General features: G+C 42.7%; 1 protein-coding gene and 1 long non-coding RNA gene across 7 annotated transcripts in view; one reads left to right on the forward strand and one right to left on the reverse strand.

The window, feature by feature from the left end:
* Positions 1 to 25309, forward strand: part of SLC25A21 (solute carrier family 25 member 21) — a 467052-nt gene that overhangs the window by 267383 nt on the left and 174360 nt on the right. The window lies entirely within an intron of this gene.
* Positions 2995 to 25309, reverse strand: part of LOC128339656 (uncharacterized) — a 38092-nt gene continuing 15777 nt past the window's right edge. The window contains exons 2-3 of the long non-coding RNA XR_008313148.1: positions 4127 to 4230; positions 2995 to 3421 (exon numbers count right to left, since the gene is read on the reverse strand). This is a non-coding gene — a long non-coding RNA (uncharacterized LOC128339656). The remainder of the gene's footprint in view (positions 3422 to 4126; positions 4231 to 25309) is intronic.

Raw genomic sequence — 25309 nt, forward strand, 5'->3', positions numbered from 1 at the left:
GTATTGATAATAAAATTCAGCCATCCCAAGTCCTTGGGAAGGACTTGATGTCTGGATAAAACAAACCAGTCAATAACACCTGTCTGACTGTGTAAACAAGAAATAATAATAATATTCCAGGGATGAAGAACAATGTTTAAAGAGTATATGCCATATGTGTAATCTGATAGATAGATAGATAGATAGATAGATAGATAGATAGATAGATAGATAGATAGATAGATAGATAGATAGATAGATGTGCCTGACTGACTGCCTGGTCTGGCTATAAACACAAATCAGGCAGCCAGAAAGTAAGGAACTTAAATATAATTTAAAAAAGCTAAAGGACATGAATACATTCTTCAATGGTTCAAAACAGGCAAGAGAAGGAGTGGCATGTTTCAGATTTGTACCAGAATGCTTGGACATGTCTTCTCTGTCAAGTGATTCTTTTGTTTTGCAAGCTGATCATAACTTGACATTGTATCTCAAGGCACACAGGCTAATGCATTCAGTGACATATGGCCCAGTGTGGCAAATCAGTGTGAAGTGTCACTTCAGCAAACATTCCATAATTCCAGAGAGGGGTGGTCAAAGTTTCCTGAAATGTAAGGTCTCCTACCATTTGCTTTGCTTCTGACATGGTCATGTCAGTTTATGTTAGTTAGAAAAGCCTTTTCAGTTGGACAAAAAGGTCACTCTGAACTCGTATCCAACAGGCATTAAATGGAGCAGCTAGCATCCAGATACAGGTATTGATGAAGACAGCTGTGCAGAGCAAGTGGATTAGAGTAGGTTGTAGTACTTGCATGTTTGGGGGTAAAAGTGCAGCTGACCTCAGAAAAGAGATAGAGATCAAAGTGATGAGCATAATGAGGGCCAATACACTAAATCTGAATCCAGACAAGATGGTGGTGCTGTTGATAAGTGGCGTATCTGACCATGGGCGTGGTGGTTGGCATGTTTCTGATGAGGATGCATTTGGGAAGACCTGATGTACCACGGAAAGCAGTTGGCTGGGCAAGTTGCGCCTGTGTGGTCAAGCAGGCATGTTTGGGCTGCAGCTGGATGAATCTGTTATTATGGCCACCAAAGATGCATTGATGTGACCAGGCAGAGCCACAGTCGGAGAAAAGGAGGCAAGGCACACAGACAGTTGTGTGGTCTCACAGGAGGATGAGCTCCTGAGATACTGGGGCTCGCTAGATTTGTGGTGACTGTTGGGAAGTACTTTGGCAGGTGGCCAATGGCCAATGACGAGCAGGGAGGAGAGACAAAGGGCAGCAAGCCCTGAGAGGGGCAATTCACTTCTTGCAATCGTAGAGAGACATAGAAAGCCTGAGGAGATAGAGGTTCTTGGTGGCTTAACCTCCTCATTTCTCTAATCTATTCCCCCATAACTGATATCACGAATGCACTGTAGACCACAAGGCAAGGGTTGGCCCCAAGCATCCACAGCACTTCCTCTTAAGGATCTAGTAGACTGGGGTGCTTTGGAACTAATTGGTGGCAACCATGGCATAGAGTGTCTTTCACCAAATTTGGTTGGTGCATCAGCTGCAGTGGTATAGGGAACACATAGGTGGCCCATGCTCAAGCCACCTGCCCTCCCCCACAACCTAGCGATGGCTGGGCCCTGCCCCTTCTCTCCTGCCATGCAGAGAGAATGGTGATGGAGGCCACCATGATGGAGCCTCCATGATGGAGCCCACCATTCAGTTGGCCACCGCACTTGCATGGCGGCCATTTGAGTGGTCGAACCGGCAGCTGAGTGCTGTGCCAACCAGTGGCGGCCAGCTGAGCAGCAGGGACAAAGCAGTCTACCCCCAGTTGCTCCATTAGCAGTCTACCCTCAGCTGTAATGCGTGTGGCGGGAGAGAAGGGGCACCATATGGAGGGCGCTGCTGGGAGCCAATCACGGCAAGTGTGGTGGCCCAGAAAGAACTGGTGGCGGCCTTGAGGACAACTGGAACATAGGAAGCTGCCTTATACTCAGTCAGACCATTAGTCTATCTAGCTCAGTGCTGTCTTCACAGACTTGCTGCGTCTTCTCCAAGGTTGCTGGCAGGAATCTCTCTCAGCCCTATCTTGGAGAAGCCAGGGAGGGAACTTGGAACCTTTTGCTCTTCTCAGAGCGGCTCCATCCCCTAAGGGGAATATCTAACAGTGCTCACACTTCTATTCTCCCATTTATATGCAACCAGGACGGACCCTGCTTAGCTAAGGGGACAAGTCATGCTTGCAAGACCAGCTCTCATCAATCACAGCACAATTACAGCTCCGCCCTTGACCAGCTCTTTCACCTCCTGGAAAGGAATGACCTTGCCATAGATACTTTGATAATGTTTTGGTAGAGATTACTGCAGTTCAGTCTACATGGGTCTGCCTTCAATGAAAATTGAAAAGTTCAGCTGGTCAGAACATAGTTGTTAACTGGAGCCTGCAATAGTTAACACATTTTGCTGGTAACTGAAGACCTGAACTGGCTTCCAGCCTGTGTCTCTCTTGGCACAATTCAAAATGCTAGTTTTATTTCATTCATTCATTCATTCATTGAGTTTATACACCACCTTTCTTAAAGTAGCTCAGGGCAGTTCATATTAAATCAAAAACACATAATAAAACAATTAAAACCAGAAAACATTTAAAACCAAATTAAAACTAAAACTATGTATTAAAAGCCTGGCTAAAAAGATGAGTCTTTAAGGCTCTCCTGAAGGCCTCCAAGGAAGATAATCCTCTTATATCCAAAGGGAGTGTGTTCCACACCCCAAGGGCGACAACTGAGAAGACCTGATTCCATGTCACCACCAGATGAACTGCTAGCACCCGAAGACAGACCCCTCCTTATGATCCTAATAATTATTTATTGTCCCAAATAAATGCATAATGAGAGCACTGCAAAGAAATGACCTCAGTGGGATAGATGGGTTCAAATGGGAGAATGTTTCTAAATCTACAGGAGTCACGAGATACATACAAAGAAAACCAAACAACCCAATGTGACTAGAACAGTAGAAAAAGGAGTACTCAAACCATCAACTTAACTCCCACAATTAATTTATCTGGTAGACATATCGGAGCCATAGTGGCTTGCACACTGAACATAACAAAGTACATCAAAATGTAACAAGGAGTCTTCCCCCAGATATATAGTACAGCTTCACATATAGGAATAACCAGTTCTTGTCCTGTAGAGCTGTTAGTCCACAGTAGAGATACATGTCCCGTGGAATCCAGTGGGGAGGATGTTCCTCTTCATAATATGATAATGTGGTAATACATCTTCTCCATCCATTCCAAGAGGAGACAATATGCGTAATGTAATCATATGCTTTCAGGAGCAAGTCCATGTGCAATACGCCAAATAATATACCATATTACAGACTTTCCGGATATTAATCTGTTTCATAACTGTTTGTTATTTCTTCAGATATGCCTAAAGAAGAAAACAACACATCACATCATATAGACTCTCATATCTATTCAGTCTCCTACCAAATGCTGACCTTCCCACATACAAATCCAATTCAAAACACTCACCATTCTAAGTATAAGCAATGCATGCTTTCATTCTGATACCGGCCTTATCTCACCACAGTGTTTAGACTAATACGTCTGTGGAGACATGCTTACAACCTCTAGGTACTCCCTTCCTTTTTAAACTGATCCCCAGTTAAGCACTCAGAGCTCTAATGACCCACAACTGTGTTCTTTTACTCAAAAATCAATTAAATAGCTTCTTCTTTCTCTCCTGATTCTGTAAAAACCATGATTACAGCATCCATTGATATTCCAAAATAATTTATATGCATTCATCTTATGCTTCAGATACTCCCAATACATGGCTAACTGGAATATTATAGGTAAACATCATCACTTCTTGGTCATTTACTTTTCTGTAGCATTAGATACTTGATTAGCAAGCCAGAGGTTGCCAGTTGAATCCCCGTTGGTATGTTTCCCAGACTATGGGAAACACCTGTATCGGGCAGCAGTGATACAGGAAGATGCTGAAAGGCATCATCTCATACTGCGCAGGAGATGGCAATGGTAAACCCCTCCTGTATTCTACCAAAGACCACCACAGGGCTCTGTGGTCACCAGGAGTTGACATCGACTCTACGGCACACTTTACCTTTACCTTGATCTTGACTTTGTTTAACTCTTCTGGCCTCTTCTGTAATGTGCCTCTACAAGACTTTCTTGGCAGGGTAATCGTGCCTTGTGGGATTTCTTTTCCTCTAACTTTCCATATAAATGGATATAATTATAACAACAATTAAATGATAAATTTGCATGTCAAAGTTTTTCTTAACACAAACAACAGAATTTGCAAAATAAAAAGTTACAGAGACCGGCTCAGGCTCATGTGTCTCAAACTGAGGGTTTGTTTTTGTTGGGGGTTTTTTTGCAGTTGCTGCTGGCTTGTTTGAGAGTTCTTTCTTGGCTGTGTGGTTGCTGTCCCATCTTCTTGTAACAAATATAGGCTTATCAAACAACCAGCCCACAGGAGCTCTCTAGGCAGGGACCTTCTTCTGCAGGCCTCTGGATCCTCTCAGGATATTTTCATACACCACAGTTATCACACAATTATTACAGTTATTAATTACACACAATTATTAAATGCATATAACTTGACTTAAACAGCAACTCAGTAAAAAAAACCCTCATAGCTGAAAGTAATACATATATAGGCTTAGCAAACCACCAGCCCACAAGAGCTCACCGGCATTCCTATTCACATTGCATTATACTAAATGAGACAAACTGTGGTAGGAAATGCAGTATGGTTTTAACTAAACTTAATTGTTCCATTATTATACAGCTTATTACTGGAAACAATTTATATAAGGAGCTTTTAACATTCAAAATGAATGCTACCGTTATTATTCAACACATTAAATGGAAGTTGGATTATATATAGGACTGGTTCAAACAATATGGTCCTGCAGCACATGTGAACAGAAAAGGCTGTACCCATTAGGATTAGGGATGTGCCAAAATGTGATTTGGTAGCTGACTTGCAGGGCACCTCTCTGTAAAAACAAGGGTTTCCCTAGCCCCTCTAAAGCGGAGGAGAGCATACCTGTTCCTCCTCCAATGGCTGCCATCGCCATACTCCCGATGCTCCCCCAAGGATTGCACATCTCCCAGCTGCCCCTCCCAACTGCACATCTCCCAGCTGCCCCTGCGCCCAATGCCAGCACAGGTCTCTGAGCATGTGCGCTGGCCATTTGCATAGTCATTGACCATGCACGTGCCTATCATGCGCAGGGGCAGCTGGGAGACGCCCTGCCAGTGCACAGTTAATATGGGGGGAATGCCAGGCGTATGGTGATGGTAGTGACTGGAGGAAGAGCAGATATGGACTTGCTCTCCTCTGCTTTAAAGGGGCTTGGGGAACCTGCATTTTTAAAGGGAGGCACCCCACAATTCGGTTTCCAAATCGCCTTTTGACACATCCCTAATTAGGATGTCCTCCCTTGATGTCCTGGCACCCTCCTGGCACATCCCTTAATTGCAAGTGGGGGCTGCTCATCTGAGTGGCCCCTAAACACATACTCCAAATACTTGTTTAAACAAGTATTTGGACATGTGCTTAGGAATCATTCAGATTTACAGCCCACACATCTGATTAAGGGATGCATTGAGAGGGTGTCAGAGTGTCTGTGGAGGGCTGGATAATTTGAACCAGCCCATACACATATATTATACTGTACTGGATCACATTACTTAACATAGGCTGATGTACTTGGGAATTAAAGTGTTATTACTTCTAATGTATTTTATTACTCATTAAATTACGACTAATAAGTAGCTTTTAAACTGGATAGTGTATCAGGCACTTCGATGACAGTACAGAAAACCAGGTAGCTCTGTGCACTCATAGGGACTTGGTGGGGGAAAGTACATGATGAGTTTATTTTTATTTATTTAAAATATTTATATACTGCCCAAAACCTGTGTATCTGGGCGGTTTACAATTGCTGAGTTGCTTTTGAAACTCAGTAAATGATTAATTTACAGAGTTTCCATCTTGCAACAAACTTGTTATTTTTCCTGGCTGCTGTCCAGAGATTCACTAACACAGATATTATCAAGTAGATGCATCTACAAACCAGCAAGATTGTCAGTGCTCTAAGTTCTCATTGCTCCATTCAAAGCTGATAGTGCCAACTATCTGATTGGGTTTATGTTTGTAATTCTGATCCATCCACAGGAACCAAACATTTGATATGCCAGTCCAGGATCAGGAAGTGGATAGGTCACATTTTGCTGCTTATGTGGCTTTAGATCCAGTAGAGAGGCAACTTTGTCTCTGCATGTGTGTTGGCCTTGTTGAATTGCACACCTTTGGGGAATTTTGTTATAAGCTTCTTTAAATTCAGTAACAGCCCCTCCCCACTACCCCCTCCCCCCACCCCCAAGTTCTGCCTCATTTAGGCATTTGAAATGGGAAAGTGATGGAAAGTAGAACTATGCTTAAAGTTTGCCCATTTTGTTTTTCAGGCTAAAAGTGTTTTTTTGTATGGTTTTGTGTGCCTTTTGTTTTGTGATGTGGAAATAAGTAGTTTCTTTCTTTCTTTCTTTCTTTCTTTCTTTCTTTCTTTCTTTCTTTCTCTCTCTCTCTCTCTCTCTCTCTCTCTCTCTCTCTCTCTCTCTTTCTTTCTTTTCTTTTTCTTTCTTTCTCTGCCATCATTTCCCTTCTCTGCTGCTGGTTCAGCACGGTCCCGTCCCCAAATAATTATCCCACCCAATTGGCAATCATGAAGGTTTTTAAATTATTTATAGGCTGGATTTCCTGTGCTCAAGGTGGCACACAACAACATAAAACACAATTGAGAATGAGGGCAATACTGTTTGGATCATCCGTGCTGTCACTCTGAATTGGCAAAGGCCAGGCTTTCATGAGAGCCGTCACTAAAATTGCCTCTGTCAGAGGGGCCTTTCTCTACTAACAAAAACTTTCACAAAAAGTCCTGCTGCTTTGAGTCAGCCCCACTATATCTGTATCTATAATATGCATTATGATTTGAGCTTAATAAGGTAGAGTTAAATCACATCAAATTTATTCGAACTCTTCCCCACATTTCACATCCTTAGTGGAATAACTTCCTGTATTGCTGTTCATTATTTCCTTGATAAACAATATCTTATTAATCAAATATAGTGTAGTTCACTCATTTGTTGATTCATGTTAATTCACAGTTCATTTTGTTATGAAAGCTTTAAAACTGCTTTCTGTCCTAGAAGAAGAGTTTGCTATTGCCTCCCTTATATGTTTAATGGACTGGGCATTGTTATATCTGAGGTGTGGCTTTAATTGCACTTTTTGTTGTTTGGGCATTACATGTATAAATATAATGTAAAAAAAATATTGTATTGACATTTTAATATGCTGTCACTTTAAGATACAGCATGAAGTGTGAACAGAGCGCAGGCACTTTAGGCAGGTGGGTCTAATTGCTAGTTTGTTTCTTAGAAATTGCCGTCATGTAATGTTTGGCGAAACATGCAAAGATCTAGGGAAGGTGTTTGGATGCTGAAACATGCTAACCAGGTTTTCTTTGCCTTCTGGTAAAAACAAATTGGACTGTGTAATTGATTTTTTTGTAAGCAGAGCTTTTATGTTTGCTTTGAGTTCAGACTCCATCTTTTTCTTGTTATATTTTGTCCCTTAGGAGTGTTTGCACCACGGGTATCTAGAAAAGCAAGCTTAGCATAAATTCGTTTATCTCATCAAATAGCCGTCTTTCTATTACTTTCAGATTTTAACAGGCCCTGTTACTGCAAAAATAATGGTGGAAAGGGTGAAAGGTAATTTTATTTCACTTCATCACTTATTTTCTTTACTTGTTTGTTTCTGGGTTTAATTCACTCCTCCCCCCATGTTTGATACATAAAGAAGAATATATCCTGGGGATTTTTTTCTTCTTAAACATTATTTTTTAAATTAAACTACTGGCTAGAAAACAAACTTGAGCAACATGTCCAGTTGAAATACTAAGCAGGGATATTACATATTTTCCATCGTCATATTTAATTTTTCTTTTGTAACATTTGTAGGATAACATTTGGGAAAGCTTCAGTTTTATTGCATGGAAAATAATGAGTGGTAGGACCCCCCCCCCCCGCCCAGCCCCTGCCCCCTAAAGCATATGCACTTAAATATATATTTACCACCACACCAAATCAGCATGGAAAAATAAATTTTGCATATTCTTTAAGATGTTATGCTCAGAATTTGGAGCACATTTCAAAATTTTGTAATTACGAGTTCCCACACAACGCATCCTGTACATATTTACTCAAAACTAAGTTCTATTGAGCCCAATGGGACTGAGTCCCAGGTAAGTGTGCCTAGGGTTGCAGCCAAATGATTGCATGAAATAATGGAAGCAAACTTATTAGTTAAGCTCTGGTGAAGGTAAAGGAATCCCGATCAATTTGCCAAGAATTGCCTCCAGCTGTGCTGGTTTCCGTCCTGTACTTAAACAGAAGCTGATCACAGTTTGCTCTCTATTTCCTTTTTCTAGAATCCACAGCAAGCAGGTCAGATAGGCTCACGCACAACAATGTAAACTTTGAATATATTTTCTGTTTGGTGCCTTCTACACCTAATGGCAGGTCAAACCAGATGTGATGCTAAATGCATCATTTGGGCTTGCAGAATCCCTCCCCCCGAATTAAAATACCCACCATGGGGGAGTACAATCAGAATCAGAACTGTGGCATGCAGGGAGTTTAATCTTTCCCCTTCATGTCATGGTCCTGATGAAAACACGCATACCTCAAACTGCTATAAATTCTGGGAAGGGAGCTTCCATGGACACCAATTACTTCCACTGGTCTGTTGCAGGACTATATTGATTTTTGGCTGATCACCATTGGGAAAAGGATACCGGACTAGATGGGTCTTTGGCCAGATTTGGCAAGGCTTTCTTATGCTCTTATAAAGTGAGGAGGATTTTCTGGACCAAGTTCAGGTCCTTCTGTCCTCCCCTAAGAGATTATATGCACTGTGCTAGATCAGGGGTTCTTAACCTTAACCTTTTTTGCACCTATGGAGCCCTCTGATCCTCAAGTATAATTCCATTGATATGATATATTTTCATAAGGCTCCAGTAAAAACCAGAGAAGAAAATAAGTACTTAGGAGAGTTATTTTCAATAATTTAATTCTGCCTCACCATGAAGCAAATTAAATTCAGTGCAGGAATGGTTTTCCATGGATTTTCCACTGGACTGCCAGGAGTCCATGGACCCCAAGTTAAGAACTCATGGATTATATGGTGGTCATGTAGATCTATTGGAGCAGAGAGACTGCACCTAGACTGAAACAAGAGGATTCTTCCCTCCCTAACAGACTCAGAGCTGGCAGCATTTCGGGTTGGCAGTACTGACAGCTTTTAAGGGATGGATGCTCTCAATCCCATTTATCCCTCCAGGCTAAGTCCTGTTGTCAAGGAACAGAGGAAGAATTGGAGAAAAGATGCTTTCAAAAAGGAGAGGTTGCAACCCAATGCATCACTCAAATGGCTATGAAGGATGCAATCATCATCCTGCCTTCCCAACCTGGAGTAGGAGTGAGTCACATCTCCAGCATTAGAAGCCAATCCGCTATCTTGAAAAACCAATGATATCCCTCCCTGCTAATTGCAGTTGCTCAAGCACCTGTCATTTACGAGGGCTTAATCATCAATGTGCAGTTGACAGGACTGCAGGGTTTTAGCCTTAAAACAAAGCTATTCACCTTCGTTGAAGAACTGAGTGTAAACAGGCAGATATCTCACTTTAGAAACATATTAGCTAAACCATGAAATTACTATACTTGTCAAGCTGTAAACAACTATAAATCTTGGTTTCAAAAAATAAACCAGAAAAATGTTAGCACATTAAAAATGAATTAGACATTGCATGCCACCCATAAACTGTATAATAAACAGATCATGGCCCTGTAGTCAAGTTATGATTTCTGGCAGTTCACTGGAGAAGAGTTCATGGGCTTTCTGAATGACCTGCAGCATAAATCTCTGAATACTCATTTACACACTGCACATGTATGACATTTTTCATGAGTGCCTTCTAAGATCCTGATGAATGGCTTTGCAACTGATAGGTTGAATGATTGGAAAGTCAAGGTGCTAACATTTTATTTTGGGAACCGGGGAGGGATCTGAAACAAAGCAAAATTAAATGTAGGACTCTGAAGGCTGGTTCCTAGGGTAGGGATGTGCGAGCTGACTTGCTTCGAGCTGGGCTCGACATCAAGCCAGACTAATTTGAACCGGACCAGCCCCTTTTTGAAGCACCGGCTCATGGACCAGCTCAGGCGTACTTGTAAAGGGGAATCCTTGAGGATTCCCCTTTACAAGTAAAGGGCATCTCTAAACCTCCCTAAAGGTGCTGGGGGGGTAGCAAGAGAAAGAGGACTCATTACCTTTAGTGGAGGCTAAAGGATAGCCGGCAAGGTGGCGGGGTGCTCTTCCAAGTCTTCCACCAACCTTCCAAATGACAGCCAGGGCCAGCTGAAGCCCAGTTCAGGCCTCTGCACACACTCAGGGGCCTGGGCTGTCATTTGGGAGGCTGGCAGGGGACTTGGAGGAGCCACCCCTGCTGCCTCCAATGCTTCTCTGTTACTGCCTATCCTGACAATCCCGCAGCCTCTGATAAACCCCCTTTACAAGAATTACAAGGATTCCCCTTTACAAGTATACCCGAGCTGAACCACGAGCTGGATTAGCCTGGCTCAAGGGTTGAACCGAGCTGGAATGGGTCAAATCCAGTCCAGATTAGAACCGCACTGGCCAAACTGGTTCTGTGCACATCCCTATTGTAGGGCATATTTCATACTCAGGTATGAATACTCAGGGGCAGTCCTTCCATGAGGCAGAGTGAGGTGGTTGCCTCGGGTGTGGGCACAAGGAGGAGTTCAGAAAGCAGCAAGTAGCAGCCCCCTGCTGTTCATTTTCTCCTCTTCACCCCACTGATGCACACTTCTTATTTCCACTCTTCTCCCTACAACATGAGCTAGGAACACCCCTGCTGCCACTTCCTGACTTGGTGGCATAATCTGAGAGTGCTTGCATGCTGCTGCCGCTGCTGCTGTTCCTGCTCTTCAGCAGTATGGCCAGAATGCTGAGCAGCTGCCCACAGATTGGAGGGCTTCATATTGTCCTTTGCCTCAGGCAGGAAATGTCCTGGACTACCCCACATGAAAGGCATGGTAAATGTGAGCCTTGTGTCTCAAAAAAATACATGTGCATGGCAGTAGGGCCACACATGTCTTTCAAGACCACATCAATACATTATTTCATGTGCCACTCGCATATTTTGTGCTCCATCAGTATTAACAACTATTATACCCCACAAAAATTCAGTTCCTAAGCAAGTCTATTCAAAAAGTCTTTTCCAATAACTAATCAAATAGGCAGGATAATTTCAGTGTAAAAAATATCTTTGAATATGTCGTTGCACAAGCATAAGAGAGCCAATGTGATGTAGTGGTTAGAATGGCAGTCAATGAGCAGGGAGACCTTACAGCTTGAAATTCCTCACAGCCATGAAGCTCCTTGATTGGTCTTGGACTAGTTACTACCTCTCAGCCTAGCCTGCCTCTCAGGGTTGTTGTGGGGATAAATTGAGAAGGGAACCTGTCCTGGTCTAAGCCCCCTGGTCCCTGTGGCTATATGGTGAGTTGCCACCTCCATCTCTATCCCCACAGTGTGCTGTTCTTCCCTGTCATGCCAATTTTCCTTGTTACTACAGGTGGTAGCCAAAACATTTCATTGAAACAGTGGTTGACCTGGCTGTTGCAACGAAACAAAACTCAAAACTTTTTTAAAGTGTTTGGACAATAGGGAAACATGGGGAAACTTGAAACATCCCATTGTTCCCCATGGGTAGCTTCTAGGGACACCAAAGTGGGTTTGGTAGTGGAGCATGATGGGTGCTATCTAGGATCCTTTGGGGGTTTGGGGGAAAGGTTAAAATTTGTTTAAAATTGCCCACTTGACCATTTATTTTGTGGGTTGGGTGGTAGGTAGCACCCATCTTGTCCTATGACACAATCCACTTTGGTTGACTTGGATCCACCCATGGGAAACAAAGGGGTGTTTTGAGTTTCCCCCTGGTTCCCCATGGCTGGAACAAGCTGCACTCACAGAGTGCACACAAGTTTTGCATTACAATTTACAATGCATTTTGCAAGCCTGCCTTGAAAAACACTGCAGAAGCACACAATAAAATGGAACCTGTCCCTTCCAACACGTTTCAAACACAGCCAAATGGCCAAAACACAACACCTGCCCCAGAATCCACTGCGAGCCACCATGCCTGCACTGCAGTAGCATCATCAACACAAGTTGCTCTCTCTCACACAATTATGACTCTTTACTTCCCAGCATTGCAACAGCTGTCACAGCAGCACCCTTAGCAGCAAGCATAGCTATAAGCTCAATTGGAGCAACTTGAGCCACATTTTGACCAAGTACACCTTAAAATGCAAATTGCAGAGCAGACCAGAGCAGTGAGTGAAGCACAAATGAGTCTCAAGGCCAGACATGGAGCTCATCATAGCAATCACCAAGAAATATTACACCGAGAGAGCTCCCACTGTCCATTTCTCACCACAATACTATCTCACAAACAAAACAAACCACAACACAAGGTAGGCAGGCACCCAAGTTCTACCTTTGTCAATCTGAGATCCAGCAAAACCAGATAGTTATAGCAGCACAGCAAATTAGCTGAGAAAACCACAAGATCAAACCTTCCTTGCTTCCTTCCATCCTGATGAATCCTCTTCAAGAGAGGCATACTATAAGGGGTTCCTCTGCCTCCCAGTCTCTATACATTTTGAAACTCCTTCCTTTTGGGTTCCCCTCCCTACTCTCTCCCCCACAGCCAGTGGGGGCACAGTTGCCCATGACAACATTTGATTTGTATGCTAACAAGCCAACCAAGAAGCAAAGCGATTGCAAGCCAACCAGAAGCCAGCTCCAGAAAACCAATCAGCAAGGGGGAAATAGGCCTCTAAAATGGCACTCACAATGTCAAAACGTTTCAACTCAAAATGGGGTTGCTTTGTTCCAAGCTCAAAACAGGCCCTTTTAAAAGAGGTTAGTTTGTTTCAAGCTCAAAACACTCGAAACAGCCAATTTCGACATTGAAACACTCTGCACATCCCTATCATCAGCCCAATGCACTTGACTGGCACCAAATTCGATCTGATCAGATCCCAAACTTTTTGATACGTGTACCCCTAATATATAGTAACTAGAGCTGTGCAAAATGTTGGGGACATATTCGGGTTTGGCTGGCTTTGACCCCCTTCAGTCCAAACCAAGGCACTGAATGGTGGGGGGGCAAAGTGGAGTCAAACCAAAGCAAACCAGGCCAAATCCTTTGCTGTAGCTTTGGAAAAGACTATAAATTCCAGGTGCACCCACACTATTCCCTGAACTATTTGGGAAAAGAAAAAAGGGTGTGTGTGTCAGGGGGTGCCTTTTAAAAGTCAAGCCATGGGAGGTGGCTGCTTGCTTTCTCACAGTGGAGAGCAAAGAGAAAGGCTAGAGTCTTTTCTCGTGCCCCCTGCTGGTCCTAATAAGCTGTTGTAGGGGTAGGAGTGGCGAGGGGTGAAAAGTCAAGTTTTGAGCCAGGTCTCACGATAAGTGAGACCTGGTTTGGGAAGGTAAGTGGGGAGAGCGGGCCCGCTCTCCCCACAGCCCGCTCTCCCCACAGATGAGGAGGGTGGGGGCCCTGGGCGGCCGGATCGGCCGCCCACATGACTGCCGGCTCCATGACGGAGCCAGCGGGGGCTGAGAGGATCGGGGGCCATGTGGCCCCCAGAAGCTCCACTATGCCCTGTGCGAGCACACAGGGCATACTGGGGAGACCCCTGAGCCAGGAGGCTGCTTTTCAGCCTCTTGCCAGGGGTCTACTCATGAGTAGCCACAGCGCAGAGTCGCGCTGTAGCTACTAACGATCCCAAAAACTGGGTTTGTGGAGCACTTGCTCCGCAAACCTGGTTTAAGGGCTGGGCGACTTGAGCGGGTTACCCACTCAAGAACTACCGGGCTCTCAGTCGAGCCCGGTGGTTCTCACGATTGTAGAAAATCCGGCTAGCGGAGGCTAGCCCAATTTTCTACAATCGTGTGAATAGCCTCTTTGTCTGGAAGCAAAGCAGACCCTCTTGAAACGAGGCTCAGGAGAGCTGAAGCAAATCGAGGACCCTTCCGAACCTTTGAATTGATCCACGAAATGAAGCAGGACTGCTCACACAGGCATAACAGTAACACAATCAAGAGGACAATTTAATTTCTTTCCGTTCCTATTGAGAAAAATAATCCTAGGAATTTTACAAATACAACTAAATGATGTTTCGGTTAGGAATATTGGCTTTTGGCTAGGAGCTTCTAGGGAATGTGTTTCTTTGGTGGTTCAGATGTCTTCTTAATTTCCTATAAACCCTTCCCCCACCTGAATCTTTTTTTTGTTGTGTCCAAATGTGTTAAAAGGAGCCAGATCCTTTATTCATCCCTAAATAATATATGCACTTACTATGTGCACTATAATTAGGTTTGAAATATTGATTAAAATTACTGAGTGGGCAAAAGCATAAATAATTCCAAATAATGTTTGTGAAAAACACTTTTTCATTTAGTCCTACTCAGAGGAAGGAATATATTCAGATTGCTAACTTTCTTTCAGATTAGAAAAGCTTTCCCTTTAGAAAAGACTCATTTCCCTTTCTGACAGCATGTAAGAGATTAAAACGATGCATGGCTGCAATGTATCTATTTGTCATATGGTGACATGATGATAATATGATGTCATATAAATTTATTTGGTGCTGAAAGAAAGTCCTTGACAGATTGCTAATGAAATAAAAAGAGAAAACGGTATCACCCAATAAAGAATACCATTCTGTAAAAAAAAAAAGTTAGATTTTTTAAATTAACAATTTATTAATTTCTTATTTTTGATTACAAAAAAATTGGAAACTTCTTTCTACAAAGCAATGGAAACAAACTCCCCTCTACATGTAGGGTATCCATCCTAGATACCTGATAAATTAACATGTAGTAATTTGAAGCAAGTAAGAGGTGGGAGTAAAGAAGAACATAATATTTGAACTTGGACAACAGAAGTGGAAAGAAAGGGGGAAAGGGCAGCATTACATTTGGGTGGGTGGGTGGGGGTGTAGGTTATGGGCCGCTGAGGCACCTTCAAATAAACAGGTTAAAATATATTAATTTTGGGTGCAAAATATATTTCTTTTTAACCTGCACGTTTGAAAGATGCCTTTTTAAAAAATCACTGTTGATTGCTGACACAGAGATGGCAATAAGGAACTGTTTGATCATCCATGATTCAGATGACCTGGATTTGTTAACTTTATTATGTCCGAGCTGCGTGAAACGTTCTGTGGATTAAGGAGGCATAACTTTTAGCCTTGGTTCTAAAATGGTGTTGCAGCTTTTCATTAACCTAGAAACCTTCTGTTTACATGGTTCACAGCCTGGTTTCAGCTCACTTGGAGGTAACAAAGGGTGTCGGGGACAAACGTACAGCAGGGGGTTTGCTCCTCTAGGGCTACCATCTGACTTTCATCAGGTCAACTGTTTTAACTCCTGCCTCATTAGGCAAAATAACATGGAGATTATGGTGCGTAGAAGGATCGGATTACCTGGAGCTGCCTCTGCCTCCTGACACTTGCTGTTGACTCTGTATTTGGACAAGACCTTGCTCACTGCGTTTTCCATTCAGTATGGCAGCAGGCTTTAAATTATTTTGAAGACAACATCATTTGTCATGTATCCCCTTTGACATTTCAGAAGTTAGGTGTGGGAGGGAGTATAGTAGTAGAAGACACATCGGTCTCTGAGGCATTTTACTTACTAGAGAGTTGTCACTGTTTGGCATGAGTTTAATACTGATAGGAGCAGTATTTCACGTCAAGTGACGGCTGCCTCTTCACTTTCAAAGAGGGCTATCAACTGTTTTAAAAATAGCGTGTAATATTGGGCAAAATATGTGTATTATTTACCTCATACAAAAGACAATGGGGCTATTTTGGATGAATGTTTGGTTAACAAATAGTCAGGCCTATTCATGTTTTGTCCATTTGATATTTTCATTGTTGGTGCCATTGTAAAAAAAAAAAAAAAGTCAGGTTATATAGATTCAGTGTCATAATCAGTTGTCTGGCACAGTGACAAAATCCAGATGACATATATTCAAAATCAAGGCAAGATAATTCACAATTGGATAATAGTTAAGCAGGACAAGATTAGTTCCACATCATTAAAGTCAAAGGACAAAACTGACTGGGAAACATATCCTTAACAAAGTGTTCTTCATTGTAAGGCCTGGGAGCCAGTGATGGATCCCTTCAACCCTAAGCGTGACTCCCTAATTGTTTATTGGATGAAGCTTTGTGAAGCTTTGGCCAAAGCGAAATACTCTGAATAATCCTCCAGGCACCATGTGGAGATGACCATTCTCTCAGCACTTTGCTGGGTGTCAGGGGGAGGGAGGATGTAAGGGAAACTGAACCTTCTTTGGCCCCTGTATAATCTTGGAAGGCATGCATGGAGTGCTGCAAAGTGTAGCCCTTCCCAGAGAGTTTTCCTCCCAGAGCTCTTAAGAGAGGACTGTTTCTCTGAAAGGCTCTTCCCAGTGCTAAGAAAAGCACATTACTGAGCAGAAGTCAGCTCAGTGGGAAATGGCTCTTACATTGAAGGGTTTATGCCAGAGTGGCCCCCGCTTGAAAAACAGTGAAGATCTCTGCCTTAACATTAATTGGTGAATGAAGGAATCAATAGAGAAAACATCAAATGCACACTGAATGCTAGGAGCTTAGTCCAAAGAAGTCATAGGATAGATTCATGTGGTGGTGGTGGTGACGGCGGCAGTGGTAGAGGTGCATGTAGGTAATTTTGGAGCCTGGACCTAAAGGCCTTTGGAGCCCCCCTCAAAGTTAAGCATCATGTTTTAACATGTAGGTTCTTGAGGGCACAAACCATACCACCCAGGACAGACTAAAGATGATTTGGGGGGCCCCAGGGGATGTGGGGGCAGAGGTCCGGGGGTAAGAGTGCCTCTGGGTGATGGCAATTCCTGTCAGAATCAAGGAAAAGTCCAGATCTGAAACTCATTGGGAAACTGGAATGAAGAGACAGAAAACATAGACAAAAATGGTGAAGGTAAATTGAGGTTCAGAGTATGGTGTTGTGCCAAAGGAGAAAGAAAATCAGGGCTGAAGTGAAAAAGGCTGAATGAAAAGGATACAAAACATTCCTTGAATTCAGGCAAGGACAAATATTGGACTTTACTGATCCAGATATTATCTTACTGAATTGGGAATTATTTATAGACAATATGTCATTTCTACTGAGCTACTTTGATGCAAACTGCAATATGTACTATACTGTTTCATGGTGAAAGACTGAGTTTTGGGGCAGAGACAGATTCCAGCCTTGTCAAAAACATATGACTGTTAGGCCTGTAAAAATAGGCAAGAACGCAATTTGGTATTCAGATTAAGTATTAAGAGCATTCACTATTCAATTTGATGCTTTAATTGCAGATTCAGATGTGGTGAATCCATGATTCAGATTTTGTGGTTTGGATCTGAACAATCAATTTGTCTCAAAATTTGTCCATAGGATATAATGCAAAGAATCACTGAAATGCCTAAAATGCCTCTTCATTTCTTTGCAGAATGAGATGAAAACCAGAGATATGATAGCACCATAACTGGGCATGAAGTCTGCAAAATTTCAAATTAATAGGTGCAGGAGTTTCCTAAAAATATAAAATTTAAAAACTTGGAGAAATAAAGCCTTGGAATTCATTGTTGTTTTTCAACTGTGGATGAGCAAAGTAGGAAAATGAGCTAAGACACACAGGATGACATCCAGACTAACCAAGTACAGGTGTAGCAAATGTGTAGGACATGCTATGGGGTGATGGGCAATTTTCATGTATCTCCCTTTCCCTCTAAAGCCCACTGTACCCGCCCCCACAATATGTTCCTAAGGGTTACGCAACAAGGGCTGATCAATGTTCCTCCCCTGTCTTAATGGAAAGTTGAAAGAAACTTTTCAGACATTTCCCCTCCAGGCATTATTTCTCTATGAGCAGGTTCAGACTACACAATAAAAGCCTAACCTCCAGTTCCCGAAGTTCAAAAACCCCAACTTCCGGTGCGAGGGAAATAAGTCAACACTGATTGTGTCATACAAACAGATGCTGCTTCTGGAACCATAATTAGGGCTAGCAAAGCCAACATTGGCAGGTTCAGGTGATACAACCAATGTCATGCTTGAATTGTTTAATTGGTTTTATTCTGTTTTTATAGTTTTGATTTTAACTGTTAACTTGTTTTAATTTTTTTTTTATCTTGTTGTAAACCACCCTGAGCCATTCTGAAAGGGCAGTATATAAATTGAATGAATGAATGAATGAATGAATATCCCCCCTCACAATAGAAGTAAGGCTCACTGCCAAACTCGAGGAACCAGAAATTTACCTTTTATTGTGTTGTCTGAACCCACCCGTTATATGCTCTATACTTGTACAATGCCAGCAGTGTGATGGGAAGCCCCATCCTCTTTGCCAACACACTCCTCAACCACACAGCCCTGCTTTTCACAGAGACTGCATTGTCCGCAGAAACAAATGGTATACTCAGGGAGATATCCTCCCTGCCATTGGGAACACTTGGCACTCAGCCTTCAGGGAGGATCTCTCTGATTCTGTGGAGGGCAGATACATATGATTAAGGAGGATGTCCGCACGGGGTGTGTGTGTGTGTGTGTGTGTGTGTGTGTGTGTGTGTGTGTGTGTTGGGGTGTTGTTGGTATGCTCCTGTTGCTGTTCTATGTACACAATTACATACACAGTGCCTAAAAAGAACTAATTAAACACAAGTGGAACTTCCACTGCAGAGCTGTACAACTTTGTCCCTCTTGCAGACATTGACTTCAACTTCTAACTATTGGGTACTATGGCTGGGGATGATGGGAGCTGTAATTCAAAAACAGTTGGAGGGCTTTTTGTGCAGTCGTATTTATTTTATTTTTTATTTTTTTACATTTCTATACCGCCTTTCGTTAAAAGAAAACCCCAAGGCGGTTTACAAAAATTAAAACATACTCTGGGCTCCTTAGACAAAGATCGGAATATAAATGTTTTAAAAAGCAATAATAAAATAAGACATTAAAACTAATTCAGCAGCAAAAAATACCAGACGAAAATCCTGAAGCAGCAGACACCAAGATAAAAACAATATCCAGAGGTTAAAAAACAATTTTAGAAAGAGTGTGCCTAAACAAGGCATTTTTAACTTCTCCCCTGAGAATGCAAAGATATGGGGTATTGCTAGACATCCCAGAGCAATTAATTCCATGGTCAAAGAAGATTCAGTCCCTATCTTGTGCATCCCATAAGGTGATAGAATATCAGCGAGGCCTTCTGTGTTGATTGTAGTATTTCAGTAGGTTCATGCAGAAGGAGAGAGTCCTTCACATAGCTTGACTGCAAACTATTCAGGGCTTTAAAGATAATAACCACTTTTAACCACCACACAGTATTCTAAGAGGCGATTCTCTCAATCGCCAAAAAGCGGGCTAAGGGAGCCTAGCCCACTTTTTGGCAGTCGTGTGCTGCAATGGGAGCCACGCAGCTCCCAGCAGCTAACCCGCCTAATTCCCCCTCCCCTTAGCCGAGGTTAACGGAGCGAGCGCTCTGTTAACCTCTTCTTCCTGATCGTGTATTAAGAACATAAGAACAGCCCTGCTGAATGAGGCCCAAGGCCCATCTAGTCCAGCATCCTGTTTCGCACAGTGGCCCACCAGTTGCCGCTGGAAGCCACAGGCAGGAGTTGAGGAACATAGGAACATAGGAACCTGCCATATAATGAGTCAGACCATTGGTCTATCTAGCTCAGTATTGTCTTCACAGACTGGCAGTGGCTTCTCCTCCAAGGTTGCAGGCAAGAATCTCTCTCAGCCCTATCTTGGAGAAGCCAGGGAGGGAACTTGAAACCTTCTGCTCTTCCCAGAGCGGCTTCATCCCCTGAGGGGAATATCTTGTAGTGCTCACACATCAAGTCTCCCATTCAGATGCAACCAGGGCAGAACCTGCTTAGCTATGGGGACAAATCATGCCTGCTACCACAAGACCAGCTCTCCTCATGAGGGCATGCCCTCTCTCCTGCTGTTATACCCCCGCAACTGGTACTCAGAGGTGTATTGACGCAGTGCGGCTCCACACCGCGGCAACACATGAGGAGACCCCCGCTGGCCCTGGGGGTCTCTCCCAACAGTCCCCATTGGCTCTGTGACAAAGCCAGCAGTTGTGTGGGTGGCCGATCCGGCCACCCAGGGCTCCACGGGTGATCGTCTGCAGGGAGAGCGGGCTAAGCTCACTCTCCCTGCAAACCCCCTAAAGGCGAGTCTCACTGATCATGAGACCTGCCTCTATATTTATTAGGCCTGTGCACCGGACATTCCAATTCCAATAAATTTCTAGCAATCCCCTGATGCTACAGAAAGATGTGTTTTCCTGCCATGGCCCTCCCACACAGTACCTTCTGTTTGCAGCATAGGAGGGGACTTTTCACCAGAACCAGAGTCACCTGATGCTGGTTGGGAGTAAATGAAGGGAATGCTAAGAGGATGCCCAAGGGCATTTAAGAACTGTGGTTCATATGGGGGGAAAGCTGGGAGGAACTACTGTTCCCAGATGCCCCTACACATTCTCCCAGCATCCTTTTCGCATCGTCCCACCATTCCCTTTGCTTCTTCCTACCCAGAATCATGCACCTCTGGTTCTGGTAAAAGCACCCCACCGCCCACCAACACCATGCTGGAAACGGAAGATACTGTGCAGGGAGGGCAGTAGAGGAAATGTCTGCCTCCCCTGGAGCAATATGTATTTGCTACAAATTGATCAGAATCAGAATGTTAGATGCACAGGCCTAATATTTATACATTTTTGACTGCTCCTGACTTGCAATCGCAATGTGCAATCGTAACCCTTATTCCAATTATTCCCCAGATAATCTATATGAGTTTACATACATCTGCTTGTTTCAGTATGATGCATATGGGTTATAATTTGGAGATCTGGAAGGAATCTGGAATTCTCTATCCAAAGTTTAGAATGATATATATGTTATGTGTTTAAAACACCATGTTCTACATGTGTCCACTCTCCACCTAGTATGAATAAAAATATTTACATCAGTGCATCACCTTGCTGTCTGTATTGCTGATAATGTGCTCCGCCTGGTGAATTCTGTGAAACGTTTGTAGAAATGTTCTATAGAATTTTATAGCAGGGTCATCCTCATCTAGCTGGCTGAATCAAATCCACTATGTGTGGACTGGATATTCTAATATTTGCTTTGAATGGGATTTGGGAGACTATTATACAAATGCTAAAATGAATTTGGGGCTTGCATTAAAAGTATTCTCTGATTAGACCCTTAGTAAGAATGTATAGGTTAAGTTAATAGATCTCAAATCCTTTTGTTTTCATTCATGTTTGTGTACCATTTCAGTCACTTTTTGCATTTAGTATTATATCAGTAGACATATTGCAAACACATGTCTGTATGTAGCATGTTTGTGGCTCTTTTCAGAGCTCTGGAAAGATAAAATGTCTCATGTTTTCTCTGCATGAGGTCTGGGTCTTTCAGCCAAATTTAATGGGTATTTATGTACTGCAAAGATCTTATCTCATGTCCTATTGGTTCCGGGTCATTCTTAGGTTCACATTATTCTGGAACGTGGGGAGAGCAAGCAAGCAAGTAATTTGCTAATGTCATATAGGATGAACTTGGTTAGAAAGGGAAGTGCACATGCTTTATAATAACACAAGTGTTTCCTTGCTAATCCCTTGGCAGGTTCATTATCTGTAGAGCCTCAGGCAACAGTTGGCCTGTCGTGAGAGAGAAATTTAACCCACAGCATGAAATTAATCCTCAAAGACTTGTGTCTGCCCATTCTAGAAATAATCAATCTAGAGTGATTTTATAATTCCTCACTAACTTTATGTAGAGGTGTTAAACTGGTATCTGAGCTCTGTTGCACATGTCAATCTGCTGATTTACATGAAGTGAAGGTATGTAAATGAATAAATGAATGAATGAATGAATGAATGGTAACCACCAGAACATAATGTATGAAGACTCTGTGTGTGTGTGTAGGGATGTGTTCTGTAAGTTATCACTTTAATAGAGTCACCAGATTTAACACAAAGTACATTTCTTATACAGTTTTTAAAATAAAATATACAAGTAAGAAAAACAGTAGGGGTGCAATGCCCAAGCCAAGTTGTGAATTGGGCTAGTTCAGATGTTATGTCGGACTGACTCTGTTTTGTGCAGAGGAGTGTTATATGCATGTGTAACATGTGGGTTCCTAAGGGCCGGAATTACAAATGAATGTGCAAGAATTGTTAAGATGATAAACAAGTTATATATGTATATTTATACAGATATACACTAACAGTAATATTTTAACAATATTTAACTCCCCCCCCCATCAATTGAGGATCCAAATTTAACTGATCCCAACAGCTTTGAAACAAAGAAAAAAACCCTAAATATCTTTTCCCATAGGAAGGATATGCTCTACCATGAAACCTCTGCCTACCACTCTGCAAAGCTAATCCAATTCCTCTGATCCTCCAAACAATAAGGCCCATAGGAAACTCAAGATTACAAAGCCCTAAACAAGGGGTTAAGGCTTGTTTAATTTACATCTCATAAGAACATAAGAACAGCCCTGCTAGATCAGGCCCGAAGCCTGTCTAGTCCAGCATCCTGTTTCCCACAGTGGCCAACCACCTGCTTCTGGGGAGCCCACGGGCAAGAGGTATGTGCATGCCCTCTTTCCTGCTGTTGCTCCCCTGCAACTAGTATTAAGAGGCATTGTGCCTCTGAGGCTGGAGGTGGCCCACAGCCACCAGATTAGTAACCATTTATAGACCTGTTCTCCATGAATTTGTCTAAGCCCCTTTTACAGCCATCCAAACTGGTGGCCATCAACACATCCCATGGCAAAGAATTCCATAGATTAATTAATTATCTGCTATGCGAAAAAGTACTTCCTCTTGTCAGTCCTAAATTTCCCAACCTTCAGTTTCATGGGGTGACCCCTGGTTCTAGTCTTGTGAGAGAGGGAGAAAATTTCTGTCTACCCACTCTACTCCATGCATAATTTTATACACATTGGTCATGTCTCCCCTTACTCACCTCTTTTCCAAGGTAAAGAGCCCCAGATGCTGTAACCTATGTTCATAAGGAACGTGTTCCAGGCCCCTGATCATTTTGGTTGCCCTCTTCTGCACCTTTTCCAGTTCTACAATATCCTTCTTAAGATACAGTGATCAAAGCTGTACGCAGTATTCCAGATTTGGCCACACCATAGATTTGTATAAGGGCATTATAAAATTAGCATTTTTATTTTCAAGCCCCTTCCTAATTATTCCTCGCATGGAATTAGCTTTTTTCACAGCTGCTGCACACTGAGTCGACACTTTCATTGAGCTTTCCACCATGACCCCAAGATCTCTCTCCTGGTCAGTCATTGACAGCTCATATCCCATCAGTGTATATGTGAATTTGGGGGTTTTTTGCCCCAATATGCATCACTTTACACTTGCTTACATTGAACCGCTTTTGCCATTTTGTTGCCCAGTCCCAGTTTGGAGATATCTTTTTGGAGTTCCTCGTAATCTGTTGTGGATTCCACTACTAGTTTAGTGTCATCCGTAAATTTGGCCACTTTGCTGCTTACCCCAACTTCTAGATCATTTATGAACAAGTTAAAGAGCACTGGTCCCAGTACCAGTCTCTGGGGAACCCCACTTCTTACTTCCCTCCATTGTGAAAATTCTCCATTTATTTCTACCCTCTGTTTCCTGTCCTTCAACCAGTTACTGATTCACACATGAACCTGTCCCCTCATCCCATGTCTGCTAAGTTTACTAAGTTTACTTTTAAGAGCCTTTGGTGGGGAACTTTCTCAAAAGCATTTTTGATAATCATTAGCACAACATCACTGGCACAAGTTGCTCTCTCTCACTCAATTATGACTCCTTACTTCCTAGCATTGCAACAGCTGTCACAGCAGTAGGACCTGTAACAAGCATAGCCATATGTTCAACTAGAACGTCTTCAGCCACATTTTGACTGAGTACACCTTGCAATGAAGACTGCAGAGCAAACTAGAGCAGTGAGTGAATCACAAGTTAGTCTCAAGGAAAGACATGTTGTTCATCATAAAAATCACCAAGAAATATTACACAGAGGGAGAGAGGGACAGAACAAGCGAGCGCTGAGCTGCCATTGTCAATTTCTTGCCACAACACCATCTCACAAACAGACCTACCTACAATTCAAGTTAGGTAGGCAGGCACCCAAGTTCTGCCTTTGTCAATCTGAGATCCAGCAAAACTAGATAGTTAATAATATAGCAGCAGTAGCACAGCATTTTATACTTAGTGCTGAGAAAAGAAAACCACAAAATCAAATCTTCTTTGATTTCCTTCTTCCTCCTCTCCTGATGTATCCTCTTCAAGGGCACACTTTGTCTCCCTTCCCCAGGCCCTTTGGAAGCATTTTGAAATTTCCTCCTTTTTTATTTCCCCTCCCTCCTCCCTCCTCCCAGCCAATGGGGGCATATTTGACCATGACAACACTTGACCTGTATGATAACAAGCCAACCAAGAAACAAGGAGATCTCAAGCCAATTGGAATCCAGTGCCAGAAATCTAATCAGCACGTGGGGGAAACAGGACTCAAAATGGCATTTAAATCACTCAAATTGATTCAAGCTTGAATCAGCCATTTTGATTCAAATGCAAAACAGGCCCTTTATTTTAAGGGTGTTTCAGTTTGAGTTCGAATCACTCAAAATGGCCTGATTCGAGCTCGAATTGATTCGAACTTGAATCGATTTGCACATCTCTTTAAAAAAGTCAGGGTGTTTAATGCTCAGGCAAATGGTCAAATAAAGAGAGCCTCCCCAACTATTGTTGGTAGATATCCAGAGTAAATACAAGTCTGCAGGACAGTGCATCAGTTAATTTGCACAATATGCAAATTATTTGCATGCTAATTTGCATAACATGCAAATTAGGGTGCACCGATTTGGAGATCTTGAATATGGCAACCCTATTCGCCTGAGAGGAATTCCTTCTTTGTCATGCATGTAAGTGGAATATTTGATCTTCACTTGTGTAGATGCAATTTGCATAGCAGTGAATCTTCTGGACAATATTCAGTGTGTCCTTTTCCCCTTATG

The sequence above is a fragment of the Hemicordylus capensis genome, chromosome 1 (assembly GCF_027244095.1).
Source record: "Hemicordylus capensis ecotype Gifberg chromosome 1, rHemCap1.1.pri, whole genome shotgun sequence".
Lineage (NCBI taxonomy): Eukaryota > Metazoa > Chordata > Lepidosauria > Squamata > Cordylidae > Hemicordylus > Hemicordylus capensis.